At 57.1% G+C, this 20,297-nt stretch overlaps 1 protein-coding gene across 22 annotated transcripts in view; it reads left to right on the forward strand.

The window, feature by feature from the left end:
- Positions 1–20,297, forward strand: part of NFASC (neurofascin) — a 157,281-nt gene that overhangs the window by 38,461 nt on the left and 98,523 nt on the right. The window contains exon 1 of one of the 22 annotated variants that reach the window (XM_064173665.1): positions 29–43. The exons of the other annotated variants lie outside the window; for them this stretch is intronic. The gene's annotated coding sequence lies outside the window, so the exon portion shown is untranslated. Of the gene's footprint in view, positions 1–28; positions 44–20,297 lie in introns of those variants that run through there. 22 annotated transcript variants of the gene reach the window in all.

Consider the following 20,297-nt stretch of genomic DNA (forward strand, 5'->3'; position numbering starts at 1 on the left):
CGTCTGGCAGCTCTCAGCTCTCCAAACTTCCTCCAGCGCTCAGGTTTGCTCCTTTGTCCTTGCAACTCTGCTGCTGCCTCCGGGCATGCAAAGGGTTACAGCTGCCTGCAGGTTCTGCTCAGCTTTCTGAGCTCCGAGCAAGGCTGGGAGGCAAATATTATGGGAATTGCATGCATGCCTGAGCGGGAGGGAGGGAGGCTCTGGCTGCTTGGCATCCTCTTGTCACATGGGGCTTGTTTGGATGCCAGAGGAAGGATCCTGAGGTTGCCGCCCAGAATAGATGCTTGTTCTTCAGCTAATTGCCCCCTTTCGGCCATTCTCAAACGACAGAGGGCCAAAACTTCCTTCTGCTCCTAAATAAATAGGAGGACACAGCCTCAAGTTGTGCCAGGGTAGGTCTAGGCTGGATGTGAGGAGGAAGTTGTTGTCAGAGAGAGTGATTGGCATTGGAATGGGCTGCCCAGGGAGGTGGTGGAGGCACCGTCCCTGGAGGTGTTCAAGCAAAGCCTGGATGGGGCACTTAGTGCCATGGTCTGGTTGACTGGCTAGGGCTGGGGGATAGGTTGGGCTGGATGAGCTTGGAGGTCTCTTCCAAGCTGGCTGATTCTATGATTCTATGATCAAAATGCCTTACACTTCTTGTTGCACCCTGGCAAGAACCAGGTGAGAGAGCAAAGGAGCAGAATGAGCAGCTGGTGGTGAGTGTAAGGTCATAAAGAGGAGGTTTATGAGCAGGGAAAAGCCATTTCTGGCTTTATCCAGCTGCTTGTGAGGAGGTGGTGGAGTTGCCATCCCTGGAGGTGTTGCAGCCAAGCCTGGCTGGGGCACTTAGTGCCATGGTGTGGTTGGTTGGGCAGGGCTGGGTGCTAGGTTGGGCTGGCTGAGCTTGGAGCTCTCTTCCAACCTGCTTCATTCTATGACAGTTGCTTGGCCAGGGCTGGGTGCTAGGTTGGACTGGATGAGCTTGGAGGTCTCTTTGTTCACTGCTCCCTGGGATAGGACAAGCAGCAGTGGATGGAACCTGCAGCACAGGAGGTTCCAGCTCAGCACAAGGGGCAACTTCTTGCCTGGAAGGGTCCCAGAGCCCTGGCACAGGCTGCCCAGAGAGGTTGTGGAGTCTCCTTGTGTGGATCTTTTCCAGGCCTGTCTGGATGTGTTGCTGTGTGGTCTCTGTTAGATTGTGTGGTCCTGCTGTGGCAGGGGGGTTGGACTGGATGAGCTCTTTGTGTCCCTTCCAACCCCTGACATCCTGTGAGCCTGTGAACCCCTTTGGTACCTTCTGCTGGGGATGGTTTGGCTTTCCCCATCTGTAGCTCTCCAAAGGAGCTCAAAGATCTCATGCCTAAATTAGAGCAGAACTCTTGGGCCAGGAGCCTGATGGTTGAATTGGGTCTTAAAAATGCAGCTGGGGGGGGATGCAGGTTGAACCCAGGAGCACTCAGGCTTGTGCCTGCCTCTGCCTTTGTTCACTCCAGGTTCAGAAAGAAAGCTGCTGGTGCTTAAGTGCACTGCCTTGAAGTGCAGCTTGTTAGGAGTGAAACTGGGAGCAAGGCTGGGAGGCAAAAGTGAACTCTCTCCTTGCTCCTTAGAGCTTAAAAACAATGGCAGCTGACTCCTCCCTTCTCCTCTTGGAGGGGCTTAAATGAGCTGGAGAAAGCTCTCTGGGGAGAGATGAGTTTTTAGTGGAGCTCTCTCTTCTCTTATCAATGTTCCCAACCAACTCCTGAAGTGGAGAAGTGCCTAAGTGGGTCAAGCTCCTCGGTGCTGATAGCTCTCAGTGGCATTGGGATGTGTATGGAAGAAACCAGGCTTAGCCTTCAAGCCTGGCAGCCCCAAGCAGGTGGTACCAGTGCCCCACAGGCTGTGCTGGTTCTTGAGGGCAAGGGAGAGCTGCAGGCTGGGGTCTGGAGCATCTCTCTGGGGTGAGGAGCAAAGGCTGAGAGCTCTGTGGCTGTGGAGCTTGGAGAAGAGCAGCCCCAGAGGGGATCTGAGCAAGAGCTAAAGGGTGGGGGGCAGGAGGATGAGGCTGGGCTCTTGTCAGTGCTGCCCTGTGGCAGGGCAAGGGGCAGTGGGCACAAAGTGGAGCCCAGGAGGTTCCATCTGAACAGGAGGAGAAACTTGTTTGGTGTGAGGGTGCAGGAGGCCTGGAGCAGGCTGCCCAGAGAGGCTGTGGAGTCTCCTCCTCTGCAGAGCTTCCAACCCCCCCCTTGGCCATTGTGCTCCTGGGCAAGCTGCTGTGGGTGCCCTGCTGGAGCAGGGGGCTGGGACATCCTCAGAGGTCGTTTCTCACTCTCACCAGGCTGGGATTCTGCAAGCCCTGCCAAGTCCAAATCTCCTCTCACTGACCGGGGCTGGAAGCAGAGGGAAACTTCCCTAGATAAAGAATGGAGTTTAAAGGCGTCAGAAAACAAAGGCAGGGGAAACTTCGCTGCTTAACTACTCCACTGCCTCCCTTCTCATCTCCCATTCGCCCAGCCCAGCTGGTGCCGAGCTGCTGCAAGTGTGAAGTGCCAAATGCCTTTGTAAAAGGCATCCCAGTGCTGTAGCTGCCAGAAACAAGGGAGGGGGATGGGAAGGGATTGGGAACCAGGAGCTAAATCATCACTTTCCTTGATTTCTCCGTGCCAGTTTGAGCTGGAATCTGCCTTTGCTTTCCCAGCAAAGTACTCCAATGGCTTCTCTGCCCCGTGGCAATCCTCTAGGAAGAGGAGAAAAGATTCCCTTGAGCTCACCTCTGATAGAGGAGGCAGAGAGGCAGCACTGGGATGGCTGACACCCAGCACTGCCCGGCCAAACGCCCCAGCACATCCACCTCTGGCACGCTGTGATCCAGCTGGGCAGGCTGCCTCTGCTCCAGCCCCCTCAGCATCTTCAGCTGGGGAACAGCAGCCTCAGATCCTGCAGCCTGTGGGCTGCTGGAAGTGGTCATGGGCCTCAGTGTGAGCATCCCCTGGCTCTAGCTGCCCTCCCAGTCAAAGTCATGGAGCAGGGATGGGTGTCTCAGGAGCAGGGGATGGGTGTCCCAGGAGCAGGAGCAGGAGCAGGGATGGGTGTCTCAGGAGCAGGGGATGGGTGTCTCAGGAGCAGGGATGGGTGTCCCAGGAGCAGGGATGGGTGTCTCAGGAGCAGGGGATGGGTGTCCCAGGAGCAGGAGCAGGAGCAGGGATGGGTATCTCAGGAGCAGGGATGGGTGTCCCAGGAGCAGGAGCAGGGGATGGGTGTCTCAGGAGCAGGGGATGGGTGTCCCAGGAGCAGGGATGGGTGTCTCAGGAGCAGAGGATGGGTGTCCCAGGAGCAGGAGCAGGGATGGGTGTCTCAGGAGCAGGGATGGGTGTCTCAGGAGCAGGGATGGGTGTCTCAGGAGCAGGGATGGGTGTCTCAGGAGCAGGGATGGGTGTCTCAGGAGCAGGGATGGGTATCTCAGGAGCAGGGGATGGGTGTCTCAGGAGCAGGAGCAGGGGATGGGTGTCTCAGGAGCAGGGGATGGGTGTCTCAGGAGCAGGGATGGGTGTCTCAGGAGCAGGAGCAGGGGATGGGTGTTTCAGGAGCAGGGGATGGGTGTCCCAGGAGCAGGAACAGGGGATGGGTGTCCCAGGAGCAGGGATGGGTGTCCCAGGAGCAGGGATGGGTGTCCCAGGAGCAAGAGCAGGGGATGGGTGTCTCAGGAGCAGGGGATGGGTGTCCCAGGAGCAGGAGCAGGGGATGGGTGTCTCAGGAGCAGGGGATGGGTGTCCCAGGAGCAGGGATGGGTGTCCCAGGAGCAGGGATGGGTGTCTCAGGAGCAGGGGATGGGTGTCTCAGGAGCAGGGATGGGTGTCTCAGGAGCAGGAGCAGGGGATGGGTGTTTCAGGAGCAGGGGATGGGTGTCCCAGGAGCAGGAACAGGGGATGGGTGTCCCAGGAGCAGGGATGGGTGTCCCAGGAGCAGGGATGGGTGTCCCAGGAGCAGGAGCAGGGGATGGGTGTCTCAGGAGCAGGAGCAGGGGATGGGTGTTTCAGGAGCAGGGGATGGGTGTCCCAGGAGCAGGAGCAGGGGATGGGTGTCCCAGGAGCAGGGGATGGGTGTCCCAGGAGCAGGGATGGGTGTCCCAGGAGCAGGAGCAGGGGATGGGTGTCTCAGGAGCAGGGGATGGGTGTCCCAGGAGCAGGAGCAGGGGATGGGTGTTTCAGGAGCAGGGGATGGGTGTCCCAGGAGCAGGAGCAGGGGATGGGTGTCCCAGGAGCAGGGGATGGGTGTCCCAGGAGCAGGGATGGGTGTCCCAGGAGCAGGAGCAGGGGATGGGTGTCCCAGGAGCAGGAGCAGGGGATGGGTGTCCCAGGAGCAGGAGCAGGGGATGGGTGTCCCAGGAGCAGGAGCAGGGATGGGTGTCCCAGGAGCAGGAGCAGGGGATGGGTGTCCCAGGAGCAGGAGCAGGGATGGGTGTCTCAGGAGCAGAGGATGGGTGTCCCAGGAGCAGGAGCAGGGGATGGGTGTCTCAGGAGCAGGGATGGGTGTCTCAGGAGCAGGAGCAGGGGATGGGTGTCTCAGGAGCAGGGATGGGTGTCCCAGGAGTAGGAGCAGGGGATGAGTGTCTCAGGAGCAGGAGGAGGGATGGGTGTCCCAGGAGGAGGGATGGGTGTCCCAGGAGGAGGGATGGGTGTCCCAGGAGGAGGGATGGGTGTCCCAGGAGCAGGGATGGGTGTCCCAGGAGGAGGGATGGGTGTCCCAGGAGGAGGGATGGGTGTCCCAGGAGCAGGGATGGGTGTCCCAGGAGGAGGGATGGGTGTCCCAGGAGGAGGGATGGGTGTCCCAGGAGGAGGGATGGGTGTCCCAGGAGCAGGAGCAGAGGATGGGTGTCCCAGGAGCAGGGATGGGTGTCCCAGGAGGAGGGATGGGTGTCCCAGGAGCAGGGATGGGTGTCCCAGGAGCAGGGATGGGTGTCCCAGGAGGAGGGATGGGTGTCCCAGGAGGAGGGATGGGTGTCCCAGGAGGAGGGATGGGTGTCCCAGGAGGAGGGATGGGTGTCCCAGGAGCAGGAGCAGAGGATGGGTGTCCCAGGAGCAGGGATGGGTTTCCCAGGAGGAGGGATGGGTGTCCCAGGAGCAGGGATGGGTGTCCCAGGAGCAGGGATGGGTGTCCCAGGAGCAGGGATGGGTGTCCCAGGAGCAGGGGATGGGTGTCCCAGGAGCAGGGATGGGTGTCTCAGGAGGAGGGATGGGTGTCCCAGGAGCAGGGATGGGTGTCCCAGGAGCAGGAGCAGGGATGGGTGTCCCAGGAGCAGGGATGGGTGTCCCAGGAGCAGGAGCAGGGATGGGTGTCTCAGGAGCAGGGATGGGTGTCCCAGGAGCAGGGGATGGATGTCTCAGGAGCAGGGATGGGTGTCCCAGGAGCAGGGATGGGTGTCTCAGGAGCAGGGATGGGTGTCTCAGGAGCAGGGATGGGTGTCCCAGGAGCAGGGGATGGGTGTCCCAGGAGCAGGAGCAGGGATGGGTGTCCCAGGAGCAGGGATGGGTGTCCCAGGAGCAGGGATGGGTGTCCCAGGAGCAGGAGCAGGGGATGGGTGTCCCAGGAGGAGGGGTTAGGAGTCCCAGGAGCAGGAATTGATGTCCCAGGAGGAGCAAGGGAGACAGCTGTGGCGCTTGGGGGTCTGGTTTAGGTTGCACCTTGCAGAGCAGGCTCCTGGGTTGCTCTTGCTGACCCTGAGGGGCTTTTCCTTCGGGAATGTCGCTGCCATTCCCTGCTTCTGCTCTGTCCCGGAGGTTAAACTCTGGCTTTGTGCCAACTTCATTATGCAGAAGCCAAATGCTTCTCCCTGTTAAGTGATTGCTGCTCTGGTTGGGGGCTCAGGAGGCAGATGGAGTGGCTGTGCTGGCAGTGCTCCGGGGGGTGTTGTAAAGGGTGAGAATCGTATGCAGAGTAACGTGGAGCCTCGGGAAGGCTTCGCAGAGCAGCTCCAGAGACTTGGTGCTTCCCTTCTAGTTCTGAGCTCAGGGTAACGAATATCTCTGTGTGATTTCCCTGCCCCTCTCTGCCACAGCAGGCTCAAATGTGCTGTCTGCCAGCCAAGGCTGTCAATGTTCTGTCTTCGAGGGGCAGGCAGTGAGAAAGAGGTCACCAAAATGACACGGGGGAGGTGGGGGGAGGAGGGGATGTGAGTGTGATTGAGATGTAGAGCAGAGGCTCCAGGGCACCAACTGCTCCTGTGGGGAAGTGAAATGCTTTGAAATGAAGCTGGTGAGCTTGGAGGGAGGAAAGGGGAGGGAAGGTGCCCAGCCTGGTGGGGTTGGAGGGTCAAAGATCACATTGGGTGGTTCTGTGCTCCACAACCTCCCTGGAGGTGTTCAGTACCAGCTTGAATGAGTCCCTGAGCGACCTGTCCTAGTGGGAGATGTCCCTGCCTATGGCAGAGGGGTTGGAACTGGCTGAGCTTTGAGCTCACTTCCAACCTAAACCATTCTGTGATTCTATCTCTGGATTGGAGATGAGCTCCAGTGTAAGGATGTGGTCCTGGAGAGCCTGGTCTGAGAGTAGTAGAGGGAAGGATGGAGGATCAGTGTCTGGCAGCTGCCTGCACATCATGAGGAGCTGTAAGGTGATACAGCAGCTTGAGGGCCCTGGGCCAGGCTCTGGGGACAAGCTGGTGTCTGTAACTACAGCTCACTTACAGCAGTGATCAGCAGCAGGCATGTTCCTGCCTTGTTGCTGACACCCCTCTGCTTGATCCTGTTACAGACCCATGGGATGTGGGGGCTGAGCATCTGTGCTGGAAGGTGGCTGAGGGTTGTGATGGGTGAATGGATTTGGCTGCATTGCCCAAAGCAGCCAAAAGGATGGGAGAGACTGAATCCTAGGTTGGAAGGGACCTCAGAGATCAGAGAATCAGAATCAGTCTGGGTTGGAAGGGAGCACAAGGAGCAGCCAGTGCCAACTCCCCTGCCATGCCCAGGGACACCCTACCCTAGAGCAGGCTGCACACAGCCTCAGCCAGCCTGGCCTCAAACACCTCCAGCCATGGGGCCTCAACCCCCTCCCTGGGCAACCCATTCCAGCCTCTCACCACTCTCCTGCTCAACAACTTCCTCCTCACCTCCAGCCTCACTCTCCCCACCTCCACCTTTGCTCCATTCCCCCCACTCCTGACACTCCCTCACAGCCTCAAAAGTCCCTCCCCAGCTTTTTTGGAGCCCCCTTCAGATCCTGGCAGGCCACCAGAAGGTCCCCTGGGAGCCTCCTCTGCTCCAGCCTGCACAGCCCCAACTCTTTCAGGCTGTGCTCACAGCAGAGCTGCTGCAGCCTCTGAGCATCCTCCTGGCCCTGCTCTGGACACTCTCCAGCATCTCCACAGCCCTCTTGTCCCAGGGGCTCCAGAGCTGGATGCAGCACTCCAGGTGGGGTCTCAGCAGAGCAGAGCAGAGGGGGAGAATCCCCTCCCTGGCCCTGCTGGCCACACTGCTGCTGCTGCAGCCCAGGCTCTGCTTGGCTTTCTGGGCTGCAAGTGCACACTGCTGGCTCCTGTTGAGCTTCTCCTCCAGCAGCACCCCCAAGTCCCTCTGCTCAGAGCTGTTCTCCAGCCTGACACTGCCCAGCCTGGATTGATGCTTGGCATTGCCCCGACGCAGCTGCAGGTCCTTGCCCTTGGTCTTGTTGAACCTCCTGAGCTTGGCTTGTGCCCACCTCTGCAGCCTATGCAGGTCCCTTTGGATGACATCTCTGCCCTCCAGCCTGGCTGCTGCACCACACAGCTTGGTGTGGGCAGCAAACTTGCTGAGGCTGCATCTTAAACACCTCCAGGGATGAGACTTCCACCACCTCCCTGGGCAGCCTCTTCCAGGCTCTCACCACCCTCATGCTGAAGAGCTTCTTCCTAACATCCAGCCTGAATCTCCTCCAGCCTGAATCTCCTCCAGCCTGAATCTCCTCCACGCTCCCCACTGTGAGCAGGGAAACCTCTCAGCCAGACTTAGCTGCTCAAAGGCTTCACCCAACCTGGCCCTGAACCCCCCCAAAGGAAGAGGCAGCCACAACCTCCCTGGGCAGCCAATTCCAGACTCTCACCACCCTCCTACTGAAGAATTCTACCTCGGATCAGCCTGGAGCAGCACTGTGGGGCTGCAGCAGGTGGCTCCCTGAGGACCTCAGCATCTCCAGCAGGCACAGCCAGCCCATGCCTCCTTGTGTTCCCACTGGGAATGTGGCATTTCCAGCTCCTCAGAAGGTGCATTCCTGCGTGGGTAGGTGGCTGCACAGTCCTGCTTTGTTCCCTGAGCCCTCTGTGGAGGCACAGCAGGACTTGCCCCACGAAGCTGCCCATCAGCTCCTTGCAGCTGATCATAGCTCTTGGTGCCATTTCCTCCTCCTCCTCCTCCTCCTCCTCTTCTCAGAGGCTTGCTCCTCCTCCTGACTCTTGTCCCAGCTCTTCTCCTGGGCTTTACCCCACGCTGTGAAAATTAAAGCTTTTGTGCTCCACTCCTCCTTCACCTTTGAATGCTGCAATTGCCAGTGGGGAAAGTTCAGCACTTGAGTAATTGCAGCCTGAGCAGCAGCAACCACTGCAGACAGAGAGAGCTGAGCTCAGCTCAGCCCCACCATGGACCTGCTGCCTGCACGGCTTCAGCTCAGGAACTTCAACCTTCCAACCCCAGCATCCAGGACCAATTCTTTGCAGTGAGGGTGAGGAGACTCTGGCACAGGCTGCCCAGGGTGGCTGTGGATGCCCCTTCCCTGGAGCTACTCAAACCCATTCCTCCTCCTCCTCTCATTACAAGACCTTGTCAATAGTCCCTCCCCAGCCCTCCTGGAGTCCTCTTCAGATCCAGGAAGGCCACTTCAAGGTCTCCTCAAAGGAAGAGTGGATGAGGAAGCTTCAGTGTGAGGTTGGTGAGACACTGGCACAAACTGCCCAAGGAGGTTGAGGAGGTTCTGCTGCCTGCACAGCTTCAGCTCAGGAACTTCAACCTTCCAACCCCAACATCCAGGACGAATTCTTTGCAGTGAGGGTGAGGAGACTCTGGCACAGGCTGCCCAGGGTGGCTGTGGATGCCCCTTCCCTGGAGCTACTCAAACCCATTCCTCCTCCTCTCATTACAAGACCTTGTCAGTAGTCCTTCCTGAGCCCTCTTGTAGACCACTTCAGATCCTGGATGGCCACTCCAAGGTCTCCTCAAAGGAAGAGTGGATGCAGATAAGGAAGCTTCAGTATGAGGTTGGTGAGACCCTGGCACAGGCTGCCCAAGGAGGCTGTGGATGCCCCTTCCTGGAGCTGTTCAGGGCCAGGTTGGATGGGACCTTGAGCCACCTGGGCTGGTGGGAGGTGTCCCTGCCTGTGGCAGGGAGGGGTTGGAACTGGCTGAGCTTGCAGGTTCCTTCCAACCCAAACCATTCTATGGATGAAAGCAGAGAACTTCCTTCTGGCCATGCCAGTGAAGGAGCTGCATGTCCCTGATGGGGGAAGAGTTCAGCTGAGCAAAGCTCAGGGTGCTCTGGTCCAAGCCAGCTGAGTTCCCTTCCACCTGCTGAAGAAAAGCTGTGGTGAAGTGTTTGGAAAGGCACATCCATGGAGTAAGTGGTGCTTGTAGAGATGCAGGCAGGAGCAGAGCTCTGCCAGGTCCCTCTGCCCTGGAGCTTGCTCAGGGATGCTCCCACCCTGCTCCCACCCTCATCCCTGAGTCCACCTGTGGCAGTGCCACCCTTGCTTGACCATCAAAGCTGAGGCACTGGGCACAGCTCTTGTCTTGCTGGGGACAGAGTGGACCCTGCATGGGCCCTGCTGAGGCTGAAGGGGAAGTTTCCTCCCAGTTGAAGGTCTCCTTAGGGAACAGAGAGGGAGTTAGAGGGTAATGGAAGGTTAATGGCCTTTTCTGAGCCCCTTCAGTGACCACAGGCCACTAAGGAGCTCAGTAATGTGAGCCAGAAACACAACCACTCCAATTCATTTAGCTACCAAAGTGGTGCAGGAGCAGCCAAAGACCTTTTAACCCCTGGGTGTCCTCATGCTGTGGGTCAGACCCTTCTGCTCCATTAACCTTCTCCCTCTGTGCCCAGGGAAAACCCTTCTTGCAGTGTCAGGGTGTGTGCATCTGGGGCATCCTGCATCATCCTGTGCCTGGGTGCAGCTGAAGGGGGCAGCTTGCCCTGCCTGGCACTGGGTGAACGTAGGCAGCTTGTGTGGCATGCACCAAAGAGGGACTTTGGGGGCACATTTAAATAAGGCACCACTGAGGTAGGAGTTGAGGGTGTGAGGGATGCTGTGGGCTCTTGGTGTGGGAAGGGGAGAGGTTGGGAAGGGGCAGGGCAGCTCTGCAAGCTCCTGGAGGCTTGCAGGATGCTTCTCCCAGGGCTCTGCCCATCAGCACAACCTCTCCTGAGGGTGGACTTGTTAGGATTGGAAAAGACTTTCAAGATCATAGAATGAAGCAGGTTGGAAGAGAGCTCCAAGCTCATCCAGTCCAACCTAGCACCCAGCCCTGGCCAATCAACCAGACCATGGCACTAAGTGCCTCATCCAGGCTTTGCTTCAACACCTCCAGGGATGGTGCCTCCACCACCTCCCTGGGCAGCAACCATCCTCTAACTCTGCCACAGCTGATGCTAAACCCTAACCCCATGGCCCTCTGTGCCACATCTCTGCCTCTTTGAAAGCCCTCCAGGGGCAGCCTGCTCCAGGCCTTGGCAACCTGTTCTGGGAAGAAATTGTTCCTCATGTCCAACCTAAACCTCTCCTGGTGCAACCTGAGGCCATCTCCTCTGCTCCTATTGCTTGCTCCTTGAGATACAAGCCTGACCCCCACCTCACTCCAGACTCCTTTCAGAGAGCTCTAGAGAGCACTGAGGTCTCCCCTCAGCTTCCTTTCCTCCAGCCACAAGACTTCTCAGTCCACCACCTCCCTGTGCAGCCTGTGCCAATCCCTGGCAACTCCTCCAGCAAACATTTTTCTGCCTCTCCAACCCAAACCTGCCCTGCTGCAACCTGAGGCCACTTCCTCTCATTCTATCACTAGATGCTAGGGACAAGAGAGACAAGAGACCAACTCCCACCTGGCTCCAGCCTCCTTTCAGGGAGCTGTAGAGAGCACCAAAGTCTGCCCTCAGCATCTTCTTCTCCAGACTAAGCAATTCCAGCTCCCATAAGACCTCTCAGCCTTCCTGTGCACCTTGCAATAATGTGGAGTCTGGGGGGGGGGAGCACATCAGGACTGTGGCTACAGGATCAGGGGAGGAGGCTTTAAGCCAATCCTTCTCTTGCCTTTCACTTTGGTCCCAGCAGATCTGGGAGCTGAGCAATCAGGGAGTCACTGTGTAGAAGATGAGGCCCCCCTGAGACTCCTCACCCTTATTGCCTCAGTTTCCATAGCTGTAAAAGTGGAGCTGCTGCTGTTGGAGAGGGAAGAAACTGAGCTGAAATCCCAGGGGAACACTTGGAAGTCCTTTCCCTCCCAGGCTGCAGTGTCCTGGAGTTCTTATTGCCTTTCTTTGCCTGTTGCTTCCATCACCTCTCCTGGAGAAGCTCAGCTTGCTGCAAGCCCCAGATCTGTCTGGTGCTTGCTGGAGGTTGTAAGCACAGAGAGGAGTGGAGCAGCCTCTCATGGGAGCCAGCAGGGCAAAGGCAGCTTGTGCAGAGCAGGAGCTGGCTGAGCTGTGCTGCAGTTGCTGTTTATAGCTCTTGCTCTGCGTGATTAGCAGTTGGCTAATCACCAGGGGCCAGATGCTGCAGCTCCTGGGAGGGGTGGCTGAGGGACACAACGGGGACAGGCATTAACCACTTGCAGGCTGAGTGGTTCCTTTCCTTGCTCTTAACTCTCTTGTGCTTCCCCCTCCCTGCCCTGAGCAGCGTGGGATGGGTGATGGCCTTGGAAAGGAGAGGAGGGGACCAGGTACATCCTGGTGCTGGCCTCTCCTGGACTGCTGGAGGGGAGGAAATTGGCAGTGCTTCTGGAATGGTTTGGGTTGGGAGGGACCTTGAAGGTTACAACCCTTCTGCCATGGGCAGGGACCAGCACAGGTTTTCAGGGGCTCATCTAACCTGGCCTTGAACACCTGCCTGGGAAACCTGCCCCAGTGTCTCCCCCACCCTCAGCCTGTGCCAGTGTCTCCCCCACCCTCACTGGAAAGGAATTCTTCCTCATCTCCAGTCTAAATCTGCCCTCCTTGAGCTATTTGGGTTGGTCTGGGTGTGGGTACAGCTCCATCAAGAACAAGATGCCCAGAGTGGGGGTCTGGATTGATGCAAAGCTCAACAGGAGCCTGCAGTGTGAGTGCAGCCCAGACACAACCCTGTGCTGGGCTGCAGCAAAAGCAGTGTGGGCACAGCAGGGCAAGGGAGGGGATTCTGCCCCTTGGCTCTGCTCTCCTCAGACCCCACCTGCAGTCCTGGGGGCAGTTCTGGAGCCCCCAGCACAAGCAGCACATGGAAGTGTTGGAGCCAGCCCAGAGGAGGCCACCAAGATGCTGAGAGGGCTGCAGCAGCTCTGCTCTGAGCACAGGCTGAGAGAGTTGGAGCTGTGCAGGCTGGAGAGGAGAAGGCTTGGAGGAGACCTTGGAGTGGCCTTGCAGGATCTGAAGGGGGCTCCAGGAGAGCTGGGGAGGGACTATTGAGAAGGTCTGGGAATGAGAGGAGGAGGAGGAATGGGTTTGAAGTGTCAGAGGGGAGATTGAAAGTGGATGTTAGGCAGAAGTTGTTTGCAGTGAGGGTGGTGAGAGACTGGCACAGGTTGCCCAGGGAGGTTGTGGAGCACAGAAGCACAGAATGTGAATCTTTGGTATCCTCTTGAATTGAGGAGCCCAGAACTGGACACAGCACTCCAGGGGTGGCCTGAGCAGTGCTGAGCACAGGGGCACAAGAACCTCCCTTGTCCTGCTGCCCACACTGCTCCTGAGCCAGCCCAGGATGCCATTGGCTCTGCTGCCCACCTGGGCACTGCTGCCTCCTCTGCAGCTCCTCTCTCCCAGCACCCCCAGCTCCCTCTCTGCCTGCCTGCTCTCAGCCACTCTGGCCCCAGCCTGGAGTTGTTGCTTTTCTTCCCCAAAATGACAACCAAAAAGGATTCCTTTTCCATCCTGTGTCCCAAGCCATGTCCCTGCAATGTCACAGCACAGCCAAGCTGCAGCCCATGCAGAAAATGATGCTCTGCATCTTCTTTGTTCTCTGCCAAGGAGAACTCCGAATTGTTGTGGTTTCCTTTCTTTTCTTCTCTCATTCTTGCTGATGAAAGGAAAAGAGGGGGAGGGGGTGGGGGGAAAGCAGCTCCCCGGGAGGGTGGGAAGCTGATTAGTGGCGCTGCTGTGACCCCGTGTCCTGCCTGCCCGTCAGCTGTCGTGGGGACACAGGTGGTGGCGATGTGCTGGCTGCTGAGCCACGGCACAGCTCCCATGGAAAGCTTCCTGCTTTGCTCCCCTCTTGCCTCCCTTGTTTCAGCTTTTTTCTTCTTACTCTCTCTTTGTCCCCCCCATTTCTCCCCTCTCCCTTCCCTTTTCCTCCTCTCTCCTCCCTTTTCTCCCCCTCCCTTCTCTTCCCCCCCTCCTCTCTTTTTAACTCTCTCTCCTTTTCCTTTCCCCCTCTCCTTTCCCTTTTCCTCCTCCCCTCCCTTTCTCCTCTCTCTTCTCCCTCTTTCCCCTCTCATCTCCCTTTCCCCAACTCCTCTTCCTCTCCTCTCCTCTCCTCTCCTCTCCTCTCCTCTCCTCTCCTCTCCTCTCCTCTCCTCTCCTCTCCTCTCCTCTCCTCTCCTCTCCTCTCCTCTCCTCTCCTCTCCTCTCCTCTCCTCTCCTCTCCTCTCCTCTCCTCTCCTCTCCTCTCCTCTCCTCTCCTCTCCTCTCCTCTCCTCTCCTCTCCTCTCCCTTTTCCCCCTCCCCACTCCCTTTCCCCCCCTCTTCCCTCTCTTTCTCCCTCTCCCCTCCCTTTTTTCCCTCTTTTCTCTCTTTTCCCCCTCTCTGCTTCCTTTTTTTCCTTCTCTCCTCTCTCTCCCCCTTTTTCCCTCTCCCTCTTTTCCCCTCTCCCCTCTCTCTCCCTCTTTTCCCCTCTCCCCTCTCTCTCCCTCTTTTCCCCTCTCCCCTCTCTCTCCCTCTTTTCCCCTCTCCCCTCTCTCTCCCTCTTTCCCCCCTCCTCTCTCTCTCCCTCCTTTCCCCTCTCCCCTCTCTCCTCTTTCTTTTTATCCTGCTTTTTTGTCCTCCCCTTTTTCTTTTCTTTCCCACCCCCCCCGGCTGTGACCACTTTTGCAAAGGTTAAATGGTGTTTGCTGATTAAAGTGAGTCCTTCACCGAGCTGAGCTCATTTCCCACTCCTGCCATATCTTTTTGCCTGACCTTGGCCCCACACTTAACCTCTCTGGGCTGCAGTCTCTCTGTCTGGCATGATGACACTCAGTTCTTTACATTAGCAGCAGGACAGGATGATAAATTAATTCACATTTATGTGATGCTGAGATATGTCTGTGCCAGATTAAAAGCCTGTCCTGGAGCTGCCTGTGCTCTCAGCCCTCTGAGGGAGTGAGTTCAGAGGATCAGAGGATGTTAGGGGTTGGAAGGGACCCAAGGAGATCATCCAGTCCAACCCCCCTGCCACAGCAGGACCACACAATCCAGCTCAGGGCACACAGCAACACATCCAGACAGGTCTTGGAAGGCCAGAGCCTCATCCAGCCTGGTCCTAAACACCTCCAGGGATCATAGAATCAGATTTCCAGACAGGCCTGGAAAGGCTCCACACAAGGAGACTCCACAGCCTCTCTGGGCAGTCTGTGCCAGGGCTCTGGGACCCTTCCAGTCAAAAAGTTGCCCCTTGAGTTGAGCTGCAACCTCCTGTGCTGCAGCTTCCATCCACTGCTGCTTGTCCTGTGCCAGGGAGCAGTGAGCAGAGCCTGTCCCCCCCTCCTGACCCCCAGCCCTCAGAGAGTTACAGACATTGATCCAATCCCCTCTGAGTGTTCTCTTCTCCAGACTAAGCAGCCCCAGAGCCCTCAGTCTCTCCTCATCAGCCATGCCCTCCACTCCCCTCATCATCCTCCTAGCCCTCTGCTGGACCCTTTCCAGCAGATCCCTGTCCCTCTGAAACTGGGGAGCCCAAAACTGAGCACAGTATTGAAGATGAGGTCTCAGCAGGGCAGAGCAGAGAGAGAGGAGAACCTCCCTGGATCTGCTGGCCACACTCCTCCTAATACACCTCAGGACCCCATTGGCCCAGTTGCCTCCTGAAAACAAACCCACTGGCAGCACTCAGAGCCTGCAGAGTGCAGCCTGGCTCTGAAAGCAGACACAGCAGCAATTCCCTTCCTCCTGCATGCCCTGAGTATTCCCAGAACTGGAGCCTGGATGCAGCTGGTCCCAACTGGAGAGTGTAGCAGGAGCAAAGGCTGAGAGCCCTGAGGCTGTTGAGCCTGGAGAGGAGCAGCCCCAGAGGGGCTCTGAGCAGTGCTCAGCAAGAGATAAAGGGTGGGGAGCAAGAGAGTGGCCCCAGGCTATTGCCAGTGGTGCCCAGGGACAGCAGAAGGGGCACTGGGGACGAAGTGGAATCCAGAAGGTTCCATCTCAACAGGAGGAGAAACTCCTCTGGTGTGAGGGTGCTGGAGGCCTGGAACACCTTGCATAGGCAGCACTGTGGATGTGGTCTGGTCGATGTGGTGGTGCTAGGCTGGACTTGATGATCTCAGAGGTCTATCCCAGCTTCAGTTCTGGGGGGAAAACAAAGAGCTTGTGAAGTCTCCTCTGGAGAGCTTCTGAGCCCCTCTGGCCATTGTGCTCCTGGGCAAGCTGCTGTGGATGCCCTGCTTGAGCCTGGAGGTTGGACTGGCTGATCTCCAGAGGTCCCTTCCAGTCCCACCATGCTGGGATTCTGTGAGGAAGGGTTGAGCTGTGGCTGGTAGCTCAGCAACGAGCTGGAGTGCAGATCTCTTTGGTGCCAGCAGCAGCAGCAGCAGCAGCTCTGAAATGCAGAGGACTGATGAATTCTTCCTTCCCACACGTTGCCCTGTGTGGAGCCAGAGGGATGCTGCTGTGTCCTGCTGGCATGTGCTGGTGGTGGGTGACTTTGGGAAGCCAACCTGCTGCTGTCCTTCTCTCAAGGCTTGTTTGTTTCTTGAGCTTCCTTTAAAGCACAGCCAGCCTGCAGGCCTTGGGCTCCAAAGCTCAGCCCTGTGCAAGCCAGGAGGGTGAAAGGAAAATGCAGCAGATGGCAAAAATCCCAGGGAGGAGTGAGACAAGGCTGTGAGAAACTGCCTGTGCCTGTGCTCCTTGGAGATGTCCTCCTCAGAGCTGTGCTGGAAACTCAACAGGAGGAGCACACAGAGAAATATTCCAAGCCAGTGAGGCTGCCTGGGCTCAGTTATGGAGGCTTGGCAGGGATGGAGTTGAAAGTAGCTTTCTGCTGTGAAGGGAGAGGTCCTTTTTGTTCAGAGGACAGGGGCAAAGCTGTGCCTGGAAGGTCCTGTGGGATTAGAGCAGGTGTAGAAAATGATTAGAAGGGTAACAAAGCTGGGGAAGGGTCTGGAGAGCAGGGCTGGGGAGGAGCAGCTGAGGGGTGGATAGTGTGGAGAAGAGGAGCCTGAGGGGAGACTTCATTGCTGACTACAAGAGGCTGGAGTGAGGATTGGTCTCTTCTCCTTAGTATCAGGTGATAGAAGGAGAGGAAATGACCTGACATAGTTTAATGGTCTTAAGTTGATGGTTGGACTCAGTCTTAGAAGTCATTCCCAACCAAACCCATCCATAGACAGAGCCATCAGTGGTCTGAGCCCAGGACCTGCTTCCCATCTCAAGCCTTGCTTTACTCCTGCCTCTGACCAGAGGGCACCTAGGGCTGGGGCATTTGCTGTCTGGATGGGACTGGTTTGTCTTTTCAGGGGGAGAAGGCAGGATGCAAATGAATTTGCTGCTGTTTGCTCTGCCACTTTGTTCCACAGAACAATTGTGAAAGCTGGACCCAACCTCAGGGACAGACACAAAGAGCTTCTCTCTCCTGCACAACAGAGGCAAGGGGGAAGCTCTGCCCTCCCTAGGAAAGGGCACAGTGGAAATGGCCACCTAGAGGTGGAAATGGCCAGATCATAGAATCAGAGAATCAAGCAGGCTGGAAGAAAGCTCCAAGCTCAGCCAGCCCAACCTAGCACCCAGCCCTGCCCAACCAACCACACCATGGCACTAAGTGCCCCAGCCAGGCTTGGCTTCAACACCTCCAGCCACAGCCACTCCACCACCTCCCTGGGCAGCCCATTCCAGTGCCAATCACTCTCTCTGACAACAACTTCCTAACAACATCCAGCCTCAACCTGCTCTGGCACAGCTTCAGCCTCTGTCCCCTTCTTCTGGCCCTGGCTGCCTGGCAGCAGAGCCCAACCCCACCTGGCCACAGCCTCCCTGCAGGCAGCTGCAGGCAGCAATGAGCTCTGCCCTGAGCCTCCTCTGCTGCAGGCTGCACCCCCCAGCTCCCTCAGCCTCTCCTCATAGGGCTGTGCTCCAGGCCCCTCCCCAGCCTTGCTGCCCTTCTCCAAACACCTTCCAGCACCTCAACATCTCTCTGCAATGGAGGAGCCCAGAACTGGACACAGCACTGCAGGGGTGGCCTGAGCAGTGCTGAGCACAGGGGCACAAGAACCTCCCTTGTCCTGCTGCCCACACTGCTCCTGAGCCAGCCCAGGCTGCCATTGGCTCTGCTGCCCACCTGGGCACTGCTGCCTCCTGTTTGTGATCACTTCTTGGCTTCTTTGGGACCATTTCTTTCCTTCTTCATGACACCCTTATGAAAAGTCACAGAGAGAGTGACTGGCACTGGAATGGGCTGCCCAGGGAGGTGGTGGAGTGGCTGTGGCTGGAGGTGTTGCAGCCAAGCCTGGCTGGGGCACTTAGTGCCATGGTGTGGTTGGTTGGGCAGGGCTGGGTGCTAGGCTGGGCTGGCTGAGCTTGGAGCTCTCTTCCAACCTGCCTGATTCTGTGATGCTCTGATTCTGCTGGGGACACCAGAACCGGAGGCAGTACTTGAGGTGGAGGTCTCACTATTTTGCACTGTAGGAAACTAAAAGGGATTTCTCTTGGTGAAAAGGTTGCTCTCTGCTGTTCAATCACTATTAATTAAGTATCTGAAGCACATTAAGTGCTGCTGTAGGAATCTTCTTGGGAGCAGTAGCTGCTGGAGGTTTACTGCTCCTTGCACAGCCGTAAATAAGGATAAATGCCTAATTGCTGCTGAAAGCATCCTGCTGGACCTAATGAGCTGATTAAAAACAATCCTTCATTGTGGAATGATTTAATTTTGTTTAACTCCAAGCAGCTCTTCCCTTTTTTTTTGCCTTCCCCCCACCCTTACTGCATCTGTCTCTGCTCTGCTCCACCCTCCCCAGCTCCGCCGCCTGCCTCGCAGGGTTCATGCCCCACGGTCACTTTGGGGGAGTTGGGCTCCAGGGAAGGGATTTGTTTCCATCACCATGCCAGAAGGTCTCATTTCATTAAGCTGTTGAGAAGGAAATGAAGTTCAGCCCAGCCTCAGTCATATTTATGCACCTAAGGGCAAGTCCTTGGGTTCTGCACCAGGGTAGGATGAAAGGGCAGTGGGACTGGGGCAGGGTGGGTTGGAAAGCTGCCTGGGAGAGAAAGACCTGGAGGTGTTGGGCAGCAGCTGGCTAAATAGGCACCAGCATGTACCCAGGTGGCCAACAAGGCCACCAGCATCTTGACTTGGATATTCTGTGTCCAGAAGGATCAGGGGAGTAATCAGATGATGACCTGGGGGTCTGGGCTGATGCAAAGCTCAACAGGAGCCTGCAGGGTGAGTGCAGCCCAGACACAACCCTGTGCTGGGCTGCAGCAAGAGCAGTGTGGGCAGCAGGGCAAGGGGAGGGGATTCTGCCCCTTGGCTCTGCTCTCCTCAGACCCCACCTGGAGTTCTGGAGGTGTTGAAGCCAAGCCTGGCTGGGGCACTTAGTGCCATGGTCTGGTTGGTTGGGCAGGGCTGGGTGCTAGGTTGGGCTGGCTGAGCTTGGAGCTCTCTTCCAACCTGCTTGATTCTATGATTCCATGATTCTAAGCTGCAGATATCATTGCTGGGGCTGGACTGGATTAGGTTTAAACGTCCAAACCATGCCATGCTTCTGTGGCTCTGTGTCCCTAAGGCAGCTCCAGTTCTGTGCTGCAGATGTCCCTGTCCCTGGGCTAGGAGCAGCCCTGACAATGTGAGCTGTGTTCCTCACAGCACTGCCTGTCCTAGACCCACCTACACACCCAGGCACAGCTGTGGCTTGTTCCTGATGCTGGCTGAGTTGCACCCACAGATACCCTGAGACAAAGGGGCCCTGCAGGAGGTCAGAGTTGGCTCTCGTAGAGGCAAGGAAGAATTTTCTGTCTCCTCTGTCCTGGCTTTTAATATTTGCTCCTGTTTGGTGCTGCTCAGCATGGATGTGTGGCCATAGAGACTCTTCTGCCTGGTCCATCAGCACTGGGAAGCTCTTGGGTCATAGAATCATAGAATGGTTTAGGTTGGAAGGGAGCTCAAAGCTCAGCCAGATCCAAGCCATAGGCAGGGACACCTCCCACTAGAACAGGTTGATCAAGGCCTCATCCAAGCTGGTCCTGAGCACCTCCAGGGAGGCTGTGGAGCACAGAAGCACAGAATGTGATCAAAGATCTCATTCTGTGCTTCTGTGCTCCACAGCCTCCCTGGGCAACCTGTGCCAGTCTCTCGCCACCCTCACTGCAAACAACTTCTGCCTAACATCCACTTTCAATCTCCCCTCTGCCACTTCAAACCCATTCCTCCTCATCTTCTCATTCCAAGCCCTTGTCAGTTGTCCCTCCCCATCCCTCCTGCAGCCCCCTTCAGATCCTGCAAGGCCACTCCAAGGTCTCCTCCAAGCCTTCTCTTCTCCAGGCTGCACAGCCCCAACTCTCTCAGCCTGTGCTCAGAGCAGAGCTGCTGCAGCCCTCTCAGCACCTTTGTGGCTCTCCTTCCCCTAGAGCTCAGTTCATGATTTCAGTGCACAGCCACCAGGTCCTTGCTGCTGCATTTTGCAGCTCCAAAAATTATCTTCACATTTCCCTTTTCCTGATGTGCAGTCCCAGTGCAGGAGATGCTGACCCACAGCAGGCTGCCAGACTCTAGCCAGTGGTGCCCAGTGACAGGACAAGGAGCAGTGGGGACAAAGTAGAAGCCAGGAGGATGCCCTCTGAGCATCTTGGTGGCCTCCTCTGGACTGGCTCAAACACTTCCATGTCCTGCTTGTTTTGGGGGCTCCAGAATTGTACACAGCACTCCAGGTGGGATGGGGCTGGGGAGCATCAGTGTGTGAGCAGAGCAAGGACAGTAGAAACCTTCAACCTCACTTAAATCTGTGGCTGCAGCATTG

The sequence above is a fragment of the Pogoniulus pusillus genome, chromosome 39 (assembly GCF_015220805.1).
Source record: "Pogoniulus pusillus isolate bPogPus1 chromosome 39, bPogPus1.pri, whole genome shotgun sequence".
NCBI classification, from domain to species: domain Eukaryota; kingdom Metazoa; phylum Chordata; class Aves; order Piciformes; family Lybiidae; genus Pogoniulus; species Pogoniulus pusillus.